This window comes from Pollicipes pollicipes, unplaced genomic scaffold (genome assembly GCF_011947565.3).
Source record: "Pollicipes pollicipes isolate AB1234 unplaced genomic scaffold, Ppol_2.1 Scaffold_6138;HRSCAF=7277_pilon_pilon_pilon, whole genome shotgun sequence".
NCBI lineage: Eukaryota > Metazoa > Arthropoda > Thecostraca > Pollicipedomorpha > Pollicipedidae > Pollicipes > Pollicipes pollicipes.
Window position 1 is genome coordinate 1513934 of NW_023596818.1, and position 6864 is coordinate 1520797.

A 6864-nucleotide genomic window follows, 5' to 3' on the forward strand; every position below is an offset into this window, starting at 1 on the left:
AACTTTAGCCCAGTTTCGCTTCTCAGCAATCTTATTGTATCATAAGTCGTTAGACGCGTAATCGCACGGCGAACACGATAGTGTGACCTAAAAATTAACACATGAATAGTTTTAGGTTATTTGAAGAAACTCTCACAATTCAATCCTCATAGAGACTTTGCAATTGCTCTAGAAAGTGTTGACATGCGTGGAAGCACTTGCCGCTTCATTCACACACTAAATGGATCATACCCTTTCATCCTACAACAAAAAAAGCGTTCGGAAAGTGCATACTTTTTTGAAATGATGGTCACGCCAACATGCTTTCGTCATCAGCTGGTGATCAAGAATGTATTTAACAGCTCAAAACATCGCTTTCCATCGTTTTCAGTTTAAACCAGCATTTTATTTTTATTGGTTCCAAAAGCGTGACAATGGAACGAATTGCCACCCAAATAAAAACCGTTTTTAAGTTCTGCACAGGTGTTGCGTTAAACCTGTTTTGACGCAGAATTGCCTTTCCGTACTATGGTGTGACATAAATTGTCCAATGCCCATAGGTTTTTAGAATTAGGTCGGGCTAGCATAGGTTGAGTTAGGTAACTTTAGGTTAGGTTGTTTTGTGCTGGGTTGGATTAGGTTAGGTTCGGTAGGTTAAGTTAGAATAGGTGAGGTTAGGTTAGGTTAGGCTAAGTTGGCCATCTCGTGGATAACTCATTAATCGGCACAGAACTTGCATGTGCTTCGTTCTCGTGCCGAATTTGCCTTCATTGGCCTTCATGCAGACGGAAAAAGGGTTGCAAACTTTTACTGCTTTCGATACAAAGTGTACGCGCCGAGATCAATTTTTTCTCTCATGGTATTCACGTCGGCACTGAATGTTTGTTCCATCACTCTGTATCGTTTGCACGGCCAATTTGCTTTCAAACGGAGCGGGTCTCGAAAACAAAACTATGCAAACTTGCGACAGTCAAGAATAATTCGTCGTTGGGCTAAAAATGTCCTACTACCTAAAAAACGACCATTTTCAAATTCTCCACAGACATTGCGTAACAACTCTTTTGACGCAGAATTGCCATGCCGTGCAATGGCCTGACATAATCTGTTTAATACTGCCATGTTTTTAGTTGGGTACAACCAACGTGAAGTTATGTTGAAGAATAACCATCACGTGCAAAATGCGTAAACCGCCACAGAACATCCATCGACTTCCTACTCGCGCTGATTTTGCTTTATGCCATTATTTTGACTTTTTTACATGTATTTTGACTTTTTTCGCAACAAAGTGGCTGCGGCCAGATATGTTTTTACTTGCATGTTGACAGCAACGCCACGGAATGTTTGTTCCATCATTGTGTATCGTCCGCACGTACAATCTGTTTCCAAACGGAGCGGATCTCAGAAACAAAACCATGGAAATTTGCGCGCATAAAGAACACTGCATGTTTCAAGTGGTGAAAAATTGTTGTATTATGCGCCAATAGGTGCGGAATCGCACAGCGAAAACGATGGTGTAATGTTAAAAATTAACACCTGTATAGGTTCTAAGTTCTTCGAAAAAACACTCACAAGCCTCGCTTGATGCAGTTTTTGCAATTGCTGAAAGGACATAGTCTATTTAGTGTGTGGATGAAACGGCAGATGTTTCTCTGCATGTAGACAGTTTCTACAGCAAATGCAAAATCTGCATCAGGCGTGGCTTGTGGGTGTTTTCTTCAACTAACTTAAAAACTAAACGCGTCTTAATTTTTTTAAGTTACACCAACGTGTTCGCCGTGCGATTTTGCGTCTAATGACCTATAATACAATATGTTTGCACTACTTGAGACATGCTAGCATTCTTGATGCGCGCAAATTTCCATGGTTTTGTTTCTGAGACCCGCTCCGTTTGAAAGTAGATGGCTCTTGCAAGCGATGCACAATGATGGTAGAAGCATTCTGTGGCGCTTTTGTCAACATGCAAGTGAACGCAAACTTCGCCACAGCCCCTTGCTTGCCAATAAAGTCAAAATCCAGAAACGGATGCTTTTTAGTCTCAAATGACGGCCAATAGCATATTCAGCGCGAATAGGAAGCGGATACATGTTTTGTGCTGGTTGACGCGTTTTGCACGAGATGTCTATTTTTTAACATAATTTCACGTTGGTTGTACGTAATTTAAAAGTTTTCGGCACTAAACAGTTTATGTCACACGATAGCGCAAGATTGCAATTATGCGTCAAAACAGGTGTAACTCAACATCTATGCAGAATTTGAAAACGGGCGTATATTAGGTAGTATAACGTTCGAAGCTCATATCTTTCGAACCAATGAAAATAGAAGGCTGCTTTTTGGCGAGCGATGTAAAACGATGTTGCCAGTTGTTGACGACATTTCCGGTGACCAGGTGATGGCCAAACAATTTGGGTGTGATCCTTTTTTCGAAAAACATTAAAGTTTTGAAACGGGATTTATTTCATTACAGAATGCAAAGGCATGGTCCATTTAGTGTGTGGATGAAGCAGCAGGTGTTTCTGTGCGTGTAAACAGTTTCTACAGCAAAAATAAATCTGCATCACGCGCGGCCTGTTAAGGTGCATATTTTCATATTACTTTCCTCATCACATGGTGATCAAAAATGAAGTCAACAGCTGGTAACATCGCTTGGCATTGTTTGCAAGTAAAAGCAGCGTTGTATTCTCATTGGTTTGAGAGGTATGAACTTGGAACGTTTTTCTACTAAAAACACATCCGTTTTGAAATTCTGCATAGGTGTATCGTTACCCCGGTTTTGCTGGTAGAATTGCCTTCCCGAGCTATGGTGTGCCAACTGTCCAATGCCGATAGATTTTCAGTTAAGAACAACCAATCTTAACTTATGTTGAAAATCGGCCATATAGTGCAAAACGCGTCAACTGGCACAGAACATGCATCCGCTTCGTACTCGCGCTCAATTTGCTTCTGGCACTTATTTGAGACGAAACAAATCCGTTTCTGAATTTTGACTTTTTCGCAACAAAGTGATCGCGTCGAGATCTGTGTTCACTTCCATGTTGATAACAACGGCACTGAATGTTTGTTCGATCATTGTGCATAGTTTGCACAGGCTATCTGCTTTCAAGCGGAATGGGTCTCGAAAACAACATAGAACTTGGAATGCATCAAGAGTGCTGTCTGTTTTATGAGGTGCAATCTTATTGCAGTATACGTTACTAGACGCGTAATCGCATGACAAACACAGTAACATAATTTAAGGAATTAACACAGGAAATGTTTTTAAGTTATGTGAAATAATACTCTTAAGCCGCGCTTGTAGAATTTGCAATCGATGTAGCATCTGTTTACATGCACAGACACCCTTGCCACTTCACTCACACACTTAAGGGTCCATGCCCATACATTCTATCTAATTCTCCCATACATTCTATCTAAAATCTCACGTTTGAACAACTTTTATATTATCGCAAAAATGGTCACGAGAAAATTTTTTCTTCATCACTCGGTGATCAAAAAATTGCTGCGGGGCCTGTGCGATGGAGCAGGCAACGCAGCCCACCATTGGACGGCCCGCAGGAGATGTGTGAATGCCACGCTGCCGGCAGGGACATTTGGCCGCAGGGCGTGCAACACTGATGTGCACAGCCGGCGGCCACGGTCATTGTCAGGCGTTTGGTCTGTATGGCTTTCGCATGTACAACCATGTGATGCGCTGGCGTTGCATGTTGCCGGCCTGACTGCATGCGCTGTTGGTGGCATGGCATCGGCCGGCCAACCAGGACAACCCGCGGCACGGCGAGAGCAAGCTCCAGTAACCCCTCCAATATTCAAAAATGAGTTCAATATGCTGGTCTCCATGTAGGGGACGTATCAGATATGATGCTGATCAGAACAGATTTGTATTCATAAAAGGTCATGTTTCATTATAGGAAATGGCAAAAAGACAAACGGATGCGCTCAGGCTCTGCACCGCAATTACACGTGAAAGTGCTTTACAAAAAAACCATACTTCAATAATCCGACGGCACGGTGCAGCGTGCCGCCAATGGGGTGAAGCGCTTGCTCACCATGATGGGCAGCGGCGGGGGCCAGGCCGTCGGCAGGAGCGGCATCCGCCAAGTCAATGCTGCATGGATTACAGGCCTTAGGCCGTCGGCGACCTCACCGCAGCCAGATGGCACCTCCGCCGCGACGACACAAGACTGCGTCGCCTCGAGGCGTAACCCCAGGCGAGGAACGCCGGTGGCAAAACTGCGTCCACACGAGAAGGCCGCAGTTGCCCAACGCCTACGGACATTGCAGGGAAGTGGCAAACCCACAGCCGGCCGGCCAGCCCAGGGAACGGGCGGGGGCTGCACGCCGGAATGCTACACAGTCCGGTGCTCCGGGAAGCATCTCGTGTTGATACCATATGATTACACTAATGCACAGATCAAATAATAATCAGTACAGCACGTGCACACGCGCCGCTAGCAGAAAAAAGAATGGGGGGGAATGTCTTGATCATTGTCACGTAAACACACCGACACACGGATTAGATGAGAATAAGTAGAACATAATTCAGCCAATGGAGCAGCATCTCGTTGTGATTGTCATTCGATTGAACCAATACACGGAACAAACAAGGATCAATTGCACCAACACAGTGGGCATACAATCCTAAGGGGGGGGGGACATCTCGTGATGCGGTGATTACACTAATACACAGATTAAGTAAAAAGCTAGGACAAGGGGAGTTGTACACTTTGATCTTAGCCAAAATGCCGAGATGCGATGCAGATGCAACTGGAACAGGTGTATTTGTATCGTGCCGGCTGCTGTCGCTCTGGAAAGCCGACGTGCACGCGTCTGGCCCCGGGCGCCGGCTCGGCGAGCGATTAGCGACCGACGGCGCACAGTGCTCACCCCGCCACGCATGGGCACCAGCTCATGTGACACTTTGCAGAGCATCTTGTTGCAACTTGAGTCGCCCGCGCAATCTGCGCTGGTCGAGACGCGCAGCAGTTGCGTCGCCACGCTCGCGCGGGACCGGAGGTCGCCGACGGTTTGCGCCCATGGAGCGGTCGCCGGCGCCGACGACGCCAGTGCGTTGTTCGTCACGTCACCCGACTGGCGATCACGGATGGCGTGACCATACATCGGTCTCGTGACAGCACACGTCACTATCAATAGGTGCCCAGTGTTGGCAAGAGGCAGAACACGTCCTCGCGCCGCGTCTGTGGGCGCGCAACTGACGCCAGGACGCGCGTCGATGCGGTCGAAAATCACCCAGACGCTCCTGCTAGCTAGTGCCAGCATGGCCGCTAGATGGCTGTCGGACCGGGCGCCGAGAGCCAGGTTGCTCGCCCTGCGTCTGCGGTGGTGGCGCGTTCCCGGCAGCTCGAGAGTTGTGTTGCCCACTTGTTGCAAGTTGAATGCGCCGTCACGCCGAATCACGTGGTAGAGCGCGGCCACGCATCGCAAGTGAAGACGCCCACTCAGCTGAGGAATGGCGCCGGGCCGGCAAGGCCGCACGGCCTCCGGCTGCGGTGCCCGTGCGCTGGAGCAGGACACACAGCCGACCATTGGACGACCCGCAGGCGATGTGTGAATGCCACGCTGCCGGCAGAGACATCTGGCCGCAGGGCGTGCAACACTGATATGCACAGCCGGCGGCAATGGTCATTATCAGACGTTTGGTCTGTATGGCTTTCGCATGTACAACCATGTGATGCGCTGGCGTTGCATGTTGCCGGGCTGACGGCACGCGCTGTTGGTGACATGACATCGGCCGGCCAACCAGGCAAACCCGCGGCACGGCGAGAGAAGGCTCCAGTAACCCGTCCAATGTTAAAAAATGAGTTCAATATCCTGGTCCCATGTATGGGACGTATCTGATATGATGCTGATGATGATCATTTTTTTAGTTGCATTCATAACAGATTTGTAGTCATAAAACGACTGGCTTCATAACAGGAAATGGTAAAAAGACAAACGAATCGCTCAGGCTCAGCTGCGCATAAACACGCGACAGTGTTTTACAAAAATGCCATCCTTCCATAATCCCACGGCACGGTGCAGCGTGCCGCCAATGGGGTGAAGCGCTGGCTCACCATGGTGGGCAGCGGCGGGGGGCAGGCCGTCGGCAAGAGCGGCATCCGCCCCGTCAATGCTCCATGGATTGCCCGGTTGCCAGGTTGGTCTTCCTGCGTCTGCGGCGGTGGCGCGTCCCCAGGCAGCTGGGGATTTGTTTTGTTTGTTCATTTGTTCGAGACGTTTCGGCCTGTTCAGGCCATTTCACGCCTGGATGATGTTATTTCAAAGTGGTGTAATTATGCATGTTAAGAAAAGGATTATATATTGACATTTACAGAGCTTGAAGGAAACCGGTAAGTCTGAGGAAGTGAATGAAAATGTTTATCAGTTCAGGATGGTCATCGCCAGGACCATTCTTGTAAGAAACTCGATATTTGATTACGAAAAAAGGGACTGGTGGTATCTTTGTCGGTGTGATCTTCATCTTTTGTGCACTCAACAACATATTAAACCGAAGTGGATGATCACAAGGTGACAGTGAGGACGAGGTTGACCTAGGTATATGTAACTACGAGTGTGTAGTGTAGTGGGTCCGGTTGGTGGTTGGTGTTGGTTGGTTGGTTGGTTAGGTTAGGTTGGTAGGTTAGGTTATAGGTAGATGGGGTTAGGCGGTTGGGTTAGGTGGTTGAGGAGGTTAGGTTAGGTTATAGGTTAGGTTAGGGGTGTAGGTTGGTTAGGTTAGGTTAGGTTAGGTTAGGTTAGTGCGGTTACGGTTAGGTTGTTAGGTTAGGTGTAGGTTAGGTTAGGTTAGGTATAGGTAGGTTAGGTTAGGTTAGGTTAGGTCTAGGTTAGGTTAGGTTAGGATTCGGTTAGGTTAGGTTAGGTGGTTAGGTT

General features: G+C 47.7%; 1 pseudogene; it reads right to left on the bottom strand.

Annotated features, from left to right (window-relative positions):
- Positions 1-3712: 3712 nt before the first annotated feature.
- Positions 3713-3872, bottom strand: LOC119106495 (uncharacterized; annotated as a pseudogene).
- Positions 3873-6864: the final 2992 nt, after the last annotated feature.